Source organism: Ciconia boyciana, chromosome 9 (assembly GCF_034638445.1).
Source record: "Ciconia boyciana chromosome 9, ASM3463844v1, whole genome shotgun sequence".
Lineage (NCBI taxonomy): Eukaryota > Metazoa > Chordata > Aves > Ciconiiformes > Ciconiidae > Ciconia > Ciconia boyciana.
This window is the reverse complement of record NC_132942.1, coordinates 30,568,691-30,587,500: the sequence shown is the minus strand read 5'-3', so window position 1 is coordinate 30,587,500 and position 18,810 is coordinate 30,568,691. Positions and strand designations below refer to the sequence as shown.

At 39.9% G+C, this 18,810-nt stretch overlaps 1 protein-coding gene across 6 annotated transcripts in view; it reads right to left on the bottom strand.

The window, feature by feature from the left end:
* ZNF423 (zinc finger protein 423) overlaps positions 1–18,810 on the bottom strand; it is a 237,194-nt gene that overhangs the window by 71,771 nt on the left and 146,613 nt on the right. The gene's annotated exons all lie outside the window — the stretch shown is intronic.

Genomic DNA, 18,810 nt, shown 5'->3' with positions numbered 1-18,810 from the left:
CCGAGTGCAAGGGGAGCCCCCACCCCTTCCCTGCAACACTCCCGCGTGGGGTCCGGTGCTGCCCATGGGCCGCAGAACTGCAAGGGCCACAGCTCTTCCAGCAACATCAGGCTGGTGGGGAGAAGCCCAGACAAATCCTGCAATCGCTCTGACCACTGCAAAGTGTCCTGCTTGCTGCTGGCAGGGCTCTCATTACACCCCAGCCTCCCCAAGAGCGGGATGGTAAAATGGGAAGCAAATGGCAGTAAAAAACAAAACAAAACAAAACACCACAACCCCCCCCCCAACAACAACAAGGAATAAGTTACCAGATTAATAATTTTTAGAAGCATTCCAAACTCCCTCAGAGACCTGTAAGGAGCCACAGATGCTTTTGTTCTTCATGCCCATTTATTTTTATGCCAGAGATTCATACTATATTTTCTGTTGGAAGGATATGATATTAAAAAGGGAAAATATTTTCATTATGGCATATCTTTGCCCAAGATTTTGTTACTGCCTGACTGACAGAAACCAGACAAAGAAATAAAACAAAAGGGGGGAAAATGTTAAGCTTTCCATTTATTTAAAAACCTATATTATTTTATGATTCTGCTTTACTTTATGCTAAGGAAACTAACTCAAGACCTGATCAGAGTATCACTTTTCAAATGCCTAAATCCCTGTAAAGGTTTAGTGTCTGGCTGTGTGCATTTTGCTCAGTATTAACATGTTCAATGGAGTACTTTGATTTTTTTTTTTTTTTTTTATCTAGACACCAGAAGCTGGTGAATATATGCTTCATAGCTTCAGATAAACCTTTTGTTCTTCTGGGGCTGATCAGCTGGTGCGGCAGCGAGAGGGAGAGGAGGAAGGAAATTCACAGGGGCTCCACGGTTTCAAAAAGTCAAATTACCTCTGAGCCATGGCATTGCTGATAATTTAAATGAAAAAATATATATACAGGCTGCACCACACAACATCTCTACTGTTAGGACTTTTAATGAAGCCCCAGTTGTGATGACACTGAAGCAGGGAACGCTACGGTGGGATAATTACTTGGCTCCCTCGCAGCTGAGTTTCACAGATGCATTATTAACAGCACATTCCATGCCATAACGAGCACCGAATGTAGGTGGGATTCGCAAGCCCCGGCATCCGCCATTAGCAGGTTGGCGCAAACACAAATGAGTGTTTTCACAAAAGCATGCAAAGGTTGTGAAATTCCAATGAATTCTTTCACTGGAAAAAAGAGTTCAAGCTGCCATGACCGGATATGTCACCTCCCACGGCACGCCGCGCGCCCGGCGAGGCACCATGGGAAATTACAGAATCAGAATGCATTGATTTTTCTGTAGAAAATACAGGCGGCAGCCCTGATGAAGAATTAAGGAGGAAATGTAATAACCTAATTCTCCTCCAACGTCCTCGCACACACCCCTTCCAGCCCGGGCCCCCAGCTCCTGCATCCAGACAATTGCCAGCCTAAAGACAAGGATAAAAATTAGCTTTCACTTAAGCAGGTGGTGGGATACTGGGCTGGGTGCACCACTAGCTGCTTACACCAGGGCTGGACTTGGCCCGCTTTGTCTGAATGTCATCAGCTTTAGGACACAACATTTCCAAGCAATACTTGTTTTGTGTTGCTACATGTTTTATGTTATTCTCCATGACATTCATCCCCTAAACATTTCTTAGATGCAAGCCCTTAACAGGTTTTCTCCATAGAATACTATTTACAGTATAAAAAATTATTAATAATTCCTCCTCAAACCATACTGTATATGGCTTGAAAACTCCGGAGAGTACAGAAAGAATTTTCCCTCTTTCTTTCATGCCACACACAGAGAAAATACAACACTAACATCTTCCTTTATGACGGGGCAAGTTAGCCCAGCACTGCACCTACATTCCTTCCTAGCCTCGTCAATGGCAGATGCAATTAAGACATTCCTTATGACCGCACAGTAGTGCTTATTTCACTGTTTGCAGCATAAGTTTGAACTAAATGCAGTTACAAAATTAGTGGCAGCCCTGCTTTTTTTTTTTTTAAAGCTTCTATTTCAAGGTGACCCTTTTCCTATTTTGTGTGTCACCCCAAGTGTTGCTGCATGCATACTGAACCAACGCTCTCCCAGTAATTAACACCAGCACTTAATGAAGTCCAGCTGCTGCGATGGCAAACTGAAGGGATGCCAACCTTTGTAAACTAGTACTTGGACTACTCCAGTTACAGCTGCTTTAAAACCACAGCAGTCAACTTCTCTTTGCCTACTTCTCAGAGATAATTCTTACCAAATAAGACAAGTGTTCAAGATTAAGCATTTAATAACAAAGCTTATCTCTGAACTAATATTTCAAGCTGGAAATCATATAAAGGGCTGGATCAACTTAAATGAACACTGCAAAATTAATAAAAATCCTGAGCAGCAAATGAAAAGCTAAAATGAAGATTTGCACTGTTAAATACATAAACCTTTAAAAACCCTAGAAGTGCAGTTCCAAGGGAAAATTGGAGACAGATTCTTCAGCAATATCTGTTCCTCTGAACTCCTTTCCTAATCCAGTACGAGAAACGCTAACAGCCAATGCTTTATTAAAATAATGCGCTCTGCCAGTTGTTTCATTACATGCAGTAGTATAGTAGGGATACTAGGTGAATGTTTTTGGAGAATGTTTGAAAAGGTTTGCGTTATAACTCGTACCACATGGATTTTCAAAAGAGGAAAAAGAACTCCTTCCACAGTCTTCCTCTACACATGCTTTCTTGCTCTGCTCCTTTATCCACCTCTCTTAATATGCTACTTTTCCATCCAGAAGTACTGATAACGTTGCCCAATTTAAGTGGGAAATTTCTAAACTCCTCTCAGAAAAAAGCCAAAAAAACCCAATTCAAGACTGCAAAACATACCCTCTCCTCTGAGACCCACACAGTAGATCCCACATCCCACATTTCTGCTTTACATACCCATGCAGAACTCTCCCTTCGGTCAAAGAGACATCCAGTTTGGGCTGGAGACAGAGAACTGTGAGCGTAGCTTTCCTGGGGAGGGGTGGCCCCCACCCACTGCCAGTCCAGGAGCCATGGGAAGCAGGGAGGGCAGAATAGGTGAGCTGGGCTCAGCCAACAAAGGGCAGAACCATGGCAGATGTAGTTAGTTTCAAGATTACTAACAGAGATAATGGCTTCTATTATGATAAACACTAAGTGGCCTTTTAAAAGGCAGGAGGGAAGGGAACTGGCTAATTTACTTTCATTTGAACTAATTTACACATAGGTAACATGTATCAATTTACAAATATATTCAGCACCAGGAAATCAACAGTTCTTCCAAGTAGGGGTTAATCCAAGGCTCAAGCCCTGCGATCGGTCCAGTTTTTCCACCAGAGACCTAACATTGCACAGGATTGGTATTAAAAGTACATCCTCGATTATTCTGGATGTCCATGCCCCTGAGAATATAACTTAAAAACAAAATCATTAGCTTACACAATAACATAGTCCTTGAAAAAAAAAATTTATGTGTGCAGAGCAATGCTGACTTCCAAGCACAAATTCCTCTGTTTTCCTTAATGCTAGCTTTGGACCCTACCGATGACTCAAAAGGAGCTGCATTGAAATAATTGCATAACCTGGCAGCGCTCTGCAATGTATCAACATTTCATAGGCAGGAAGGTAGCAAAGGGCTAAAAGCCAAGAATCCAACTTTGGTTTAATTTACAGAAAATATTGCACATATTACACCATGTATTTTTCTTACTGTACATTTGATACTAAATTATCCAGACTTTCATAGGGAAAGCCAATTTTTAATTATCAAAAAGCTATTGTGGCTAGGTTCCACAAGGGCAAACCATGGGAAAGGGATGTGGTGGTTTCACATGGCATGGTACAAGGCTCACAAACCTCTTGCGTGCATTGGCCTCTATGTAAGAATCAACCATGGAAAAAAGTCTGTTTACAACAAAAGGCATCTGGTAACCATGATTATTCTGCCTTAAAACTGAACATTTTAGATTTCTTAGCTCCCTCTTTTGTTCAGTCTTAGTTCTCATTCCTGACGTTTTCTGCTCTGCCCTGTTCTTTTTTTTGGGCATGTTATAACCCAGCTTGACAAAAGTCTGTGTAGTCAATCACACAACTGATTTTTAAACAGGTGAGCATTATTAGTTTCACCAAGAAAAGAGGTTCATAGGTATATTTTGAATCATTTTTCAAATCATTTCACAAGGCAGCTACCCTGTTTCTTCTGCAATGATAAAGCTCACAACTTGTTAGCGTAGAAACTCAAGGGAATTGCCTACTTGAAAGTAGAGCCTGAACTGCTAAATATGGATTCAGATCTAGATCTCGAAACCTTCCTGCTTCCCAAACGTTGGGTGTTCAGATCCAGCCATGCAGTCTTTACTCACAGGTTCCTCTAACATATTGGTGGTGCTCAAATGCAAACAGACAGCGGGGACTATATCCATGAAATTACAGGTATCTTCTCTTTTGTCCTGGAGGCCTCTTTTTAAAGTTGCTGTGTGCTAGCAGCCTGGTGTTAAGTAAAAGATGTACAATAACTTCTGAAGAAAAAAAAAATCCTTCATTATGAAACTGGCAGGTAGACAAACCGAAGCTCCTTATGGGATACTACCCTGTGTTCAAGATTTTAAAAGGTAACGCCATAGACTTCTGTAAATAAAGTTTCTTCTACATATTAATGAATAGAATAGACATTTTAAGATTATGTGTGGAAAGTAGAATCTGTAGACCTTTCAATAGTGCTGAATTTATTATTTCAGTACCCTAAGACACTGCTGTATCTGCATAGGTGCACCTATCCCCTGTGTAACACAGCATACACACTCTATGGGCATGTGAGTAACTTTATGACTTAGGCGTATATCAGATGTGGCTCGGTCAGGACAAAGCAATAGCTTTAAACATGCCACAGGCAGTACTTCAGAGAAGTCACTGTGCCACACCAGTTTTTAAGAACAAGATTCAGGATTCTGGCATCTTGAACTTTAAACCTGCTCCTAAAGCAGGCACATTTTGCTTAGACAAGACATAACTTTATTGTGTAACATGTCAGGAATGGAATAAAGTTTTTCTTAGTGAAATGAAGTGGAAAAGCATGTTTCCACAGTCTTTAGAGTGTTAGCTTTCATGTTCTTCAGTAAGTTACCCTCTGGTTTGTCACAAGTCTGGAGCCCCCCTGTTAGCCAAGTCGAAAACCGACAAGCCCGAAAGGGATGCTGCTGATAACCCCAGATCTCCTCTCAGCGAGCGTGGCAAGGGCTGGCGCTGCTTCTCTTGTGTTCACTTTCCAGACAGGGAAATACTAATTGTCTTTTAAAAATCTCTATAGTATTTTGTCAATATTTTTTTATTACAGCAGAGCATGTATAAATATTTTATTGTAAACCAAGGGCCTAAAATAAACAGTTTAGTAAATAGTTATTACATTACAAGGAAAAACATCTGTGGAAACTGTTTTCCATGTAATTATTCTTGCTATTTTACATTAGCTCTCAATGTGAATTTCTTTGGCTCTAATGTTTCACTTGTTCTAAATCTTCCTCCTTGTTGCTATTATTAAAATCTTAAAAAGGTGCCAAATCTTAAATGAAGAAAAAAAATGATTCGCTAGAAATTATTCATATCACAGTGAGCCTCTACTAAACCTGGCAGGGGTGCAATATTTTCGGTGAAATTAACATAAAATATACAACTGCAAATTATCCAGGAAATAGCTATGTTCTTTACAGTGCGCATTTACATTTGGTAAAAAATGTTCTACTTATCTGTCTAGCACAAAGCTCCAATCACTTCCAAAGGCAGTTTTAAAGGGATAGCGATAGCTCTGCATAGGGAGCATGGTCCTTACAGCGGCTGTAACAAATAGCTGGTGGGGAAAGTGACCTTCGATAATTACTGAAGGTAACAGTCAGCGCTGGACATTCCTTGTTGTGAATACTAACAATCTAATTTTAGATTTATTTCCCTTTTGGTACGCTGGATGGATTTCCTCTCTTAGGCCTAAGTCCTTTCTACTAAACACAAGAAAAACTGTAATACCATGTAAAATGCAAATTTTGCTGTAAATATTTTATAAAATTGTTGCATACATCCCAAAAGCTATAGGTCTTAATTGAGAGCAGGCTATTTTTCCAGTCAATATATGGAAATGGAAAATGCTAATTCATGTTTTTCTACTTATGAAAAACCCTGGAGAATGGCAAAACCACAAATGCACTCACTTTAATATTATAAATATAATTTGGCTCCCTCTTTGCAGTCCCTGGTGTCCTGGCTTTTATCTCCCAATGGCTGCAGAGGAAGAATCAGAGAATCGCTTTTACATCCCCTGCGCAGGAAGTCACCCCCGCGCTCTGCCAGCTTGGCAAAAGAGCAACAGCCTGAGCTCACAAACGCGGCAAACAGGAACTGAAACAAGAAATTCCAGCACTCTTACACAGGAAACAAGCCCCGAATGACAGCAAACCTGCTCAGGGTGAGTGGCGTGCGCACTCAGCCCCGCTGCCAAGGGCTGCCGCTGCCACGGGCTGGCTGGGCGGAGGAGCGGGGCTGCCCCCACGCTGTCCCCCAGACCCGTGGCTCTTCCTTGGATGTATTTTCTCCCTTCAGAGCAGATGGTGGCTCAGACAATAAAGCCTGGAAACAACCTCTCACGAGTTGTACTGAATATGACTAAAAGTTGTTTAGCCTGCTCCAGCATACGGTTACTTGCGCTCGCCCTTATCCATCCACTTTTCATTTCCTCGTCAAGGAAAAGACTGTTTTTTGCATCTTCTAGAAGAGAAATCATTAGGTTGTTAAAGTTAAAACTCTCCAAAGGTCATTGATGCTGGCTTTGAAGACTGAAAATGATATTATTCCCCATTAGACTTTTAATCTCATGATTAGAGCTGAAGTTAACATGGCTGTTTCATTTTCTACCAGGCAAAAGTAAACTCATTTTTTCTTTCTCTACCAGAATACTTAATGGCATCCTATCTTGATGAGCAACATCTCATAGTTAAACATTATGAACAATGGAAATGCAAAATACTTTGCAAGAGGTTTTTTTAATTTTTAAATGCTATTTGATTAACCCTGAAAAGTCTTACTACATGCACAGCAAAATCCACCCCTGGAAATCCCACCCGAGTCAAAGACCTACTCTTGGTTGTCAAGACTGCAGTCCTCACTGGCACTGGCAGGGAAAGAAGGGGAGAAGGATCCATCTATTCCCAGTTTGAGCTCTTACTCCTACATCCCCTAAAACTTACCCCTTCAAATGTTTCTGAATCAAGTAATGCTAGTGAGTGCAAGTGGGACCTGACATGCCAGTAAGAGCTACTTGAGTGAGTGACAACTGACCCCTTAGGCTCCTTGTGTATATTAAGATTAGATTTGCAAAAACCTTGCAGAAAAGTCTGTGGGGCAAGAATTTACAGGTGCACCCTAGTTTCAAAACCCACTGTACAGCGCTTACTGTTATTGTAGGCAGACGCATGGAAAAAATTCAATTTTCTTCATTCAAGACAGACTCTGATAACCAACTAGTAAAACTCAGACTATAATTTCTTATTCGGTGTTCCACATGAGATGCATTTTGCTGAATTTAACATGTTTTGCTGTTAATGGATTTCACAGTGTGTTGCCATTTTTATACAGCTGTCCAAATAAAATGGTGTGTACAATGATGTGCTTTTACTGTATTGCTAGCCTGCAAATGGCAGCCACTTCCCCAGTTTAAGCCTTAGGAAAATGGTAAAAGTCTTTGACTAGGCCATTTAATATAAGTATTTTGGGTCTCCAGAGTTCTTTTCCTAGTAAGTCATGTTCAAACAAGAATAAAGATGCAAGATAGATATAATTACACCTTGTACATTTATGGTCTAATAGTATTTCCACTGAAAGGAAAAACAAACCTCAATATTTTCAGGTGTTAATAATAAAAGAGTATTAAGTCATAGTTCTAGAGGTAGCAGACTCACACCTTTGTGTTACTTGAAATCTGGCCTCCTAGCCTGCATGACAAACGCCTATTTTCTTTAAAATTGCAGACCAATGTTTAGATTGCAGGGACTACTAGTGCACAAAACACAAACCACTCGGTAGTTAATAGTTTACAAGAAATGTCTGCGCTGAACTCCAGAACTGCTAACCTTCACCATCTTGAGCTGCTTGGCGGTGAAGTATTTACAAGCAACTGCACATTTCTGTTTCAAAACAGGGTGTTCAGAAAATACATAGTGAGTTTTCCCCACATCAACTCTACACGGACTCTTTGGCACTCAAAGTTGAACGCTTATGCATGGAAATCTCCCACAATCAAAGAGTATGATGGATACCTGGGCATTAGATGCCCTGACAGTGGATGTTAACACCATTAACACACTTACAAAAAAAAATCCTTACAAGTTTCAGTGAAAACATGGAAAGAATTTAGCTTTCCTTTTAATAATGCTCTAATAACATATTTAACTTTTCCAATACCTTAAGTATTTTTGTAGTATTGGATTTCTGTATAACTATGGGGTAGGTACAATACGCTTCCTTTCTTTTTGAGACAAAAGAAAATTTTGAAAGGACTACAGACTTAAATTTCAGGCCATTATTTCTGAATTATTGTAATTACAAAAAAAAAAAGAAGAGTTATAGTTTGGTTTTTTGTTGTATTTTTTAAATTTTTCTCTGTTGAACTAAGTCAAAGGATATATAACTTAAAAAGGCTTAGATTAAAAAACCTAACGTTCTCCCTCTAGATTTTCAAATGCAATATAAAATAAAATAACCAAGCAACTAACATCTCATAATTTAAATTCCCCATCCCTTGAAAGTTCATCACTCAGGTTTAACACAGACATTGTTGATTTCAGTTTCTGGCACATTAGAATTGGCCTCTGAAGGAAATTCTCTCCATTGATGTTCTTCTATAAGTGGAGGCACTGCTATTAGCAGCTTTAAAAGATTTTAAAGGGGTAGGGAGGGTTGTTTTGCTTTCCTTTTTTTCACCCCAAATCCTAGATTTTAAGAATAAATACTGAATTAAAAGGTCAAAAGTTGTAAAGTTGTTCTATCCTTTTTTTTTCCTTTTTTTTAAAGAGAAAGGAAAAAAAAGGGAAATTCTTAAATAGAAAGTTAAAAGAGGAAAAAATGTCACTGGAATACTTTCTTCCCTTCAACTTTAGCTATCTGTATCCGGCCCAGCTTGAATCAGTTACTGTTCATTGCATGAGGTTTAATCATTTAACTTTTGTTGCCAACGTTTATTCCTGGATATAAATCACAGTCATGGGGTTTAAGAAATATTTGTCCATACCCCAATAATACATGATAGCTGATGCATGCAAAACATAACAGCAGAGGACATACCAGTGGCGCTAGTTGATGTTGATCCTTTAAAACACCCAAACTCTACCTGGAGCACAACCTAAAACCAATGGATCTGCCTAGCCCAAACCATGCTAAAAAACTTGCCTGTGAATACAGAATAAGATATAATCATAAAATCTAAACACTTCACAGTTACACGCACAATGTTTAAAAGATTTGGTTATTTTTTAAGGCCCTTGACTGTCTACCAGACGATGGATGATGTGCATCTGAAAGCAGGATTAAATCTCAGGTAGGCTATGACTGACTGAAGTAGCAATCTATACACATCAGAAGTGTGCTGTGTACTTCCTACCTGCAATGCCATTTTTTGTAGTCTTCTCCACCAGTTCAGGAGGTGCAAAAGAAGGAAACACCAGACCAAATTGGTTTTGGCCTGTTCCCACAGGAAGCAGGAGGTAAAAAGGCTCAACTCCTCCCCATGGGGTCAGCACCTCATTCACCCCATCTGTACCTGGGTTTCTGCCAGCAGGACAAACCACAAAACACAAAGCAGAGGAGAGGCAGGAGAGAGCATATTGGTGAAAAAGACGACTATGGAAAACACCATGATCAGTGAGGTGTTTTGGCCTTATGGAGCTCTGTCTTCTGAACACCATGGTATTCATACACATGGTTTCCTTGGGTTTTTTCAGTTGTAGCAGGACAAAAAAGTTTCTTCGTTTATAAAATCATGATTTGCCAGTTCTTTTAAGTTTGACATTACTGCAGGGAAGTCTGACAGGGACAACCTGAATTCTTCTTCCTCAGGCTTACTGTGCAATCACACAGTGGTTATTCGCTGTCACAAGAACGGTAAGTTTTTTATTTTTTAATTAAAGACATTTAATTTTTAAAGTGGCACACAATGAATCTGCCAAGTCAAAATATTAAATTAAAAACCTTCTGATTCTTACAAAGGCCCAAAGCTGTCAAAAGTTACTAATAAATTGAATGAAAAGGAGTTTGTGACAAAAACTTTCTATACAAGCAAGCAAGCACATCTGGTGCAAACGACACAGACCATTCGTGCAAAGGTTTTATCTGTGCCAGGGGCCTTGAAACACTGAAAAAAGGTAAAAGCATTTAAATAATTTACATGGGCTTCCTTCATGGGGATCACTTGTAAGGAACCTCAGGGTAGAAAAGTTTTCCTTCACAAATGAAAAAAAAAAAGGTGCCAGTACCCCAAACAGGCAGAGCATACAGGGAGGGCTGTGTTTGATTTGACTTGCTTGCCAGCTATGAGAAAACAGAAATAATTTTTTTTAAGGGCCATGTTTTTTAAGGGTTTTTTTAAGGGTAACCTCTTGTTCTAGGAGACCAGATTAAATCTTCCCCAAGGTTAAGGATGCTGTTTAGTTTGAACTATAAAGGCAACAGGCCAACTGTGTCTCTTTGAAGTCAACCAAGTAACAGGGGGAACAAATCTGGGCCTTTAACATACAGACAAACCATTTTCCTCTGATAACTAGAGTTAGGGTTCAGCATATGTATGCCAGTACCCTTACTGGTTCAAAACCAGAGGGTTGTTCCATAATAAAAAGAAGAAGAAAAATAAACATTTTAAGTCCAATGCTCAGAAGTGCTGAATATTGAACCAGAGATTCAGAAGGAGTGAAATCTAGAATTTTATGACTAGAAGAGGAATTTAACTATCGTTTACTAATATTATATACTTTCTTTTCCCATTTTGCTATGACTGGAAACAGTCTGAAACCTTGTCTAGGTTTCCCCAAAGAGGTTAAAAGAGTATTTTATAACTCTGCCTAAGCTAATTCCTAACTAACCCAGTATGGGTTTTTCCAGCTTCACTAAACATTCATTCCTTTGTTCCTTATTCACTTCTCATATTTCAGCTATCTTTCACAAAAAGGCACAAAGCTTTCTGTCACTCAAGAAAGGCAGTACTGGTACCTGATGTTTCCAAACCAATAAATTCATTTGGCAAATAAAGAAGAAATGGGGGTAACATCTCCTTTCTCCAGATAAAACCGTTATCTGTTAATAAGCTCTCATAAAGAAATCATCAACACCTGGATTTTAGGACACAACTGATACAGACATTAGTCCCACAATTCACATGAGGAGAAGAACAACTTCCTGAAAACATTATTTATATGAAGTCTGAAGACTACACCTAGAAATTATGGAGGGTTTGCTCCCTCCTCCACCCCCAAGAAATATTCTGGTTTTTTCCTTGAAAGTAGGACACAGAGGGGTGCTGACCTCTCCACTGGGAAGGAGTAGAGTCATTTTGCCATCTGCAGGGAGAGCCCAAAACCCATATGGTGAGGACTTGCTTTCTTTTCCAGATTCAAGATTAGCAAAGAGGGGCTAAGAAATTTGTTTGTGAACTTAGACATACATGGCCACACACATATAAAATATCTGAGAAACAGGCAGAAAGCATCTCTGCAGGCTCTTAAATACCAATGTACAACAGTTTTCAAGGTTAACGGCATTAATAAAAATGAAGAACAAGTTACATATTCAGAGAAATCACTGCTACACAGGGCAAAGTTTACTGAAAAATAGCATTTTTTTGCCACACTGCCTAACTGATGTTGAAAGTCTGGGAATAGATTGAGGTGCTTGCTAATGATAACTTTGAAGAAACATCACACTTAAAACTCAGACTGATTGCAGAAAAGGTGTTTTATCAACTGCTCCCTTTATGAATAAATATGAAACTACCAGGAAAATGTTTAAACAGGTGTAATCACAACTGCATATGAAAATTGAGTTTGGAGGCTGTAAGGAATCTTAATACAGTTAAGAAAGAATGAAAGCAATGTAAAACTGTGATCATAGCCAATTATGCATGTATCATGCAAAACAGGAATGTTGTCATAGCAGCTATAAAAATGTCAGTGAAAACTGAACTACTATTACCAAGTTGTAAATGAAATGAAAAATGCAAAAGGAATATGTGAATGAATACATTAAGGGAAATGTTATTTCTTTCCTGGTAGATAAACAAGCAAAACAAAACACATTCTCATGAAACGGAGTAATTTGTATGAACAAATATGCATAGATAACAATTGCAGGAGGCCATATCTGCACAGTATGACTGGATAAAATTATTAAGATTTTGGGTAATGAATTTTCCAGCCTTAAAAAGGAAGGGACAGTAAAAATGTAATGTTATGAAAACAGTTTCAAAGTAAGAAAGCAATTAAGTAATAGAATATATTAAGGGTCAATATTGTTTATACTAAAGTAAAGGGAGCTGCTTCTGTCTGTTAGCAATGGCCATTTGGCTTTCAGTGTGACTACACTGTTAAAAAGTGTGGCTCTTAAAATGAAACATTTCTAGCCTTTTATACACTATACTTATTACAATGTTATTTAACTACTTGCACAAGTGCTTGATGCTAAAAATAATTAACACAAAACATAGAAACCCAGGGCTTAGAGTTGGACAAAATAGCACCAGGACCTACTGGCGTAAGCAAATCCGTCTGCCCAAAAGCCCGAGACAGCAGCAAGCTCCACTCCGGCAAAGCCTCCTGCAGCGGTGCCGGCAGGACTCTGGCCAGCCCACGGCACTTGCACGCAGTGGGATTAAGGCTCTCCTGTGCATGTGGAAATATCATGTATGTTGTTCATCTGTTAAGATAAGTACACTTAGCTTTTTTTCCCCTAAAATTAGTCTTTCACAATAGCCAGCCACTGCAAAATGAAAGTCTAGTACATATTGTTAATTAAGGCAAGTCCACACAGAATTGGATATTGAAGCAAGCACTGGGTAAATATATGAAGGTTGTACCTTCATTTCTGCATTAAAAGACCAATTACTTGGAATATGCTTTACAAACATCAAAGTTAAAAAAATATTTTTGGTTCCTAATGTGTCCATAATTAATTCACACATTCAGCTGTTGAGTCCAGAAATATATTCCTGTTGATAATTTGCATCTAATGCTTCAAAAACAATCTGACAAATTTCTATTTGCCTTAATGCCTGAAAGCTATTACCAAGATAGTGCTTTACAATGTCATCATCATTGCTACCACGTATATACTTTAACTAACACTAGCGCTTAGATCTGAAGCGTCTCCCTCAAGAATTAAACAGTTTTGTCTCAGGACACAATGTCATGACGGTATCTTAATGGAAGGGAATGTATTTACCAAATAGCACCCTTAAACTTCAAATCAATTAGAATTCAAGTACTGTGTTAAACAAAATATACAGGAAAATGGGAATTTTACAGGAATTAAAGCTGCCCTTCTTCCAATATTGACTACATATATTTCATATAAAATAAAGATGTTTTACTGTAAGAGATTCTGAGAAACATTAGCCGTCCTCAACTCCCAAATCGATGAGAACAAGGAACAAAGCGCTTCACAAGATCAGGCCTGAGTATCAGAAATGCTTCACATCCTCATCAGAGATGCCCAGGGCTAGTATTTTCACATGTATAAGTCAGTTCTGCAAAAATGATCCTTACCTACATTGTTTTCACATACACGTGCAAATAGAATCTACTATGACAGGCAGGAGTCCAAAACAATCCAAAATTAGTCCAAATTTTTATTTATATAATATATAAATTAGCAATTTTGTTAAGATCTGAATTTATGAAAACTGTGAGCTCCTAAATAAAAAGATAAAACTTTGCTTCAATTTTTAAACAGAAGAGAAAAACATAACTGGGAATATATTGGTTTATGTTTGATTTTGAATACTATCTCAACCCCTTCACCACTGTGCTGGTTTCATCTCAGTGATTGAGCTTGGTATCAACTGCTAATTCTTTTGAACATAAAATCAGCTTTCTAAATTGCTGCTTTTTAGAAAATTATTTGTGTAGTTATTGCAGTTTGACCTCTTATGAGCAACAAACTTATTTTGTTATTTTTAAATATTATGTTATTTTTAAATGTTAACAAAATAACAAACCTATATTTGGTCATTTTCTGTTTAGAATACTTGTATGTGTCTGAAAGAAACATAACTGTGGATGGATGTTATCCCTCCTCTTTGTGTTTAATTCTGGCAGAACATGATCTCCAAGGGCAGGAAAGGTAATTCAGATACTTGGGAGTCCTACACTACATACAATGTATGATATGCCACGGCTTAGGGCAGAACTCAGAAAATTCTCCCCGTTCCTCCAAACACGGTGTTTAACTTGGTTGTCCCCATCAAACAGGGACGTATTTATCCAGACAGCAGTCCAAGAACCAGACCACTGAACAATTTCAATGTGACTTCTGGAAGTTTTCCCTCCAGCACTCCCTTTTGTCCCCAGCGGCTCTCCTAGCACACAGAGGGCCTCATGCTTCACATTGCATATACCACAACACGTCCAGCCTGCGCCCCCCTCCCTCCCTTGCTGCTCACCGGCATTCATACGTGAATTTTGACTGAGAGCGCTGGCAATTGCACATGTAAGGACAGTAGCGGCACTGGGGAAGGGCTCTGCTGAGCCCCGAGGAGTCGGGCAGCTTCTCATGAGCCCCACAAAGACTTACAGTCCTCTGGAGCCAGAGGCAGGAAGGTCCTGCAGCAATCCCAGTGTTAGAGCACGACCAGGAATCATTATTGTCCCTGTTCCAGCACTAACTGTGCCCCAGTTGAGTTTCCCGTACACTTTTGCCGTGAGACTTTCTTAGAGAAAGGGAGAAAGAAGGGTGGGGACAGTTGTTCATCTTTTTTGAACATTAAATAGAAAACATCACCCATCTAACCAAGACAGAGAGAAGTACTGTTATGCCCACTACTCTTACCCAAACAGCTGAGAGCCCCAGCATGGATCCGAATGCACTTTCCCTTGATACAGGGCAACCTGACCCGCTTAGAGAGCAAGTCTGTGGAATTTTGTGCACCCTGAAAAGTATTAATTAGGGAACCCAGCCTCGCTGTGGGAACAGCACAGCTGTAAAGCCCCAATAGGAAAAACCTGAGCCAAATCCTGATGTTTCCTGTACAGGGCTCCGAGGGGGGGCTCCCTTGGCAGTGCGGGATGGGGGAGTGCTGGGGCCCCTTCCCTGGGGCAGCCACCGCTCACGTGCCATGGGGACCCGGTGGTGGCCCCATGATGGAGACTGATGTTCCGTGGCTCCCCCAGCCACCGGGGAGAAGCTGCACTGCCAGATTTCCGTGCTTCTGGCTGCGGCCATGGCTGCTCAGTGCCCCCCGTAGAGCCCACAGCTGTGTACGCCCATCTTCCCTTGCATCTAATAAAGACTGCACATCAGAGGCAGTGGTAGGTGGGTAGATAAGGGGGAGACGCTTTAAACATTGCCAGGTTAGCGCAACAGGAGGTAAGCAAGTACAGAGGCAGCAAGAACTACTGAAAGTTTTTGATATAGTCCTAGGTGGACTCCGCAGTGCCTGTAAATGTTTCAAAGGGGGATCCCCTTTCTGTGGGCATGGAAATGTTTCAAAGTAGCCCCAATCAGTGCAATGTTTCAAAGACCTCTGCTCTCTAAAAATTCCACCTTGAACCACCCCCCCTGGCTGAAAACATTTCTAAACAGATCCCTTCCTGGCTAACCACAGCTGAGGAGGTCTGTTCTGCTGCTTATAGCCCTCCTACAGGCCCCAGTGTAAAATAAAACAAAACATCTACCATTTACCTCCTCTGGGGATGTATCCAGCCTGCTGCTTCCCCAGGGACCCTGCGCAGGACCCAATGTGCCTCTGTGTTTGTGCACAGGATATGAAGGGCTAGAGTGCAGAAGGGTAATTTTTCAAAGCAGTGTGTGGGAGTAGCACTGGAAATTCCCTGCATACTGCTTTGAAAAAAATAACCCCCCTACCTCCATGAATTATGAGCAGGGCCTCCGACTCCAGACTGAGGAGCTGAGAGGTTGAAGAGGGAGGCACAGCCAACTTAACTTGATGCACTTTTTAAGACTACAATGTAAGAAATAATTGAATTCTTTAATCATATTAGGGACACTGATACTTAAGAGGTGTCACTGCTACAAAGCAGGGATTCCTTTGCTGACAGTCACTTAGGCAGAATAAAACTGTAAGCAAGTGCTTAGGATATCTCAACTATTGATTTTGTGTTTCTCAAAGTATGAGAAGAAAGTGCTGCTGAGAGGTCTTGAATTATCAAAGCCAAGGGGTTTTTTACCTAAAAATTACATGTCAAGGCTAACTTCATTGTCTTGGCTCACTTCAAATTCAAAAGAGAGATAAAAATCTCTCCCTGGAAATGCTTATCCTGCTCAAACTCTTATCTTAGATTGGTATCAATCATTCATTTTCCCCAGACAGCATCTCAATGACTATATTAAACCAGACACCTTAATTTTAGACAGATACAAGTTCATTGAGATGAGTCCAACCCTAAGCTCCTGAGGAGACACAGTCTGAGGGCAAGCTCCCCCCACCCCCCAAACACCCATATGTTCACTCTGGGATCTCAGCGTCCCCCCCAGCACAAACCAGTTCTCATCTGTAGATCTTAAATTGACAACAATGACATTAATAACTGCTGTGACACAGACCTGGGCTGCAGAAACAGGTATATTAGCTTCTTTCTCTCGCTGCCCATCCGGCTAGACTTGGTCTAACACAGAGAAGGAAAACTCTTGCACCCGTTATTTTATAAGCGATAAACCAGCCTGAGCGGTAAGGAAGCACGTGCCCGTCTCTCCTATGGTGTGAGTAAGGGATCAAGGCTCTCAGGCTTTGAACAAAGGGCACAGGAGCAAGCCCAAGAGGCAATCCATCACTCTCCTTACTATTACTGACTCAGCACTATGCAAATTAACACCAAAAATCTGCACAGCATATATTGCTGGAGAAATGGTGACATCTAGTCTCTCCTTTACCCTTCAGTATTCCCCAGTAAAGAACAAATACCAACAGCAGACTCATTGGCAACACCTTTTCAGAAGCAGTTGCGTGTCCTGAAGGAGAGGGGGCCAAAGCGCCTTGTGAACTGAGATGCCCAGAGCGGGAGGAAGCTTGACTCCATAGTAAAGGTTTCTATACTTCACTCTTTCCTAAACTGCACCATAAAAAAAGGGGATGACTTGAACTTAATGAACATTCTCAGTCCATATCTCAGCAAAGCGACAGAAAGACATGACACCACAATGGAACAATCACGCATTTTCTTACCATGTCCTGGTATTTACAATCTTTTAGGTGTACGGAACTGAGTTCATATGCACCTTTGTATTTATATAGAGTTCTTCCAAATATGTATAATAACTTATGTACAGCTTCAAGGAAACAATAGGTACAGTTTTCACAAATGGCAGCACCACACTTTTCTCAGCCTCCTATGCCTTCTACCAGTATTGTTTTCCAATAGCACTAATAATGAACCTTGTAATGCCATATATGTCATCATGTATTATTCCAGACAGCACTAATTTGGGGATATGCATAAACAAACTTCACACATCAGTTACTGGAAAATGAAGAAGTTACATCTTTCCAAAAGGAAAAATAATTCCCCTCTCGAACCAAGCAGAACCTTAACTCAGCACTTCATGACCTTTGTATTTAAAAATCACTTATTAGCTACTGGATTACAAATTAATTTGAAATTACAAATAATTACAAATTAAGTTGAAACAAGTGCTAAGCTTGCCTAAGGACTTCTTTCTTTCAGGCTTCTTAAAAAAAAAATCTAGGGGGGAGCTACATGAAATCACTATGGTCCAATTAACAAGGATCTCACTCTTCAAGCTTGCAAACAAGAGATTACATTAACACCTGCTACAAAAGCAAACATTTTTAGATATCTTCATCTTAACCTGCTTGACATTGACTTCAAACTCCTGCCTGGCTCTCGGATGAAAATTATTGTGACTGACATGTATATTTTTCATTTGGGGGTGCGGGTGCAAAGACTGTCAGTCCGTATTTCTCTCTCTCTAGTATTTATGCATAATTCACTTCAAAGATAATAGGAGTTACATACATGCATTGATGGGAGAATAGTTTCCTAAATGTAAAATTGTTGAAGGAAAACCATTATGCTTATGGGAGATAAATGCTGCATGTGAACATATAAGATACCCAGAGTGTGCTGTTGGGTCCTTCAACGATCTCATCCAACGTATGCCTACAGTGGCATGTGTAAGTAACTCCTTTGTGGTCTATGCATCAAAATAAACTGACCTCTTGGGTCAACACATATATTTATAACAACTGTAACAGACAGGAAAAACATTTCTTTGCGTTCATCAGAAAAGCAATCATACAGCTGCAGGAGAAATACAACCCATCAGATTACAATACCACTTTACTACAAACTCTTGCGACTGTAGTAGAAGGCAGCAAACACTGATTTTTAAAACACTCGTATGTCTGAAAAGTTGAACTTTCTGAAGTCCAGAATTGTTGGAAAAAGAAGAAAAAAACCCACTGAAATAACTCTGTAAGTGTTTTGTTTTGACAATTTTCCTCAGGAATTCACCACACTTAGCTGGGAAAATGCTAGCAGTTAAATCTATTCAATGTCATGACA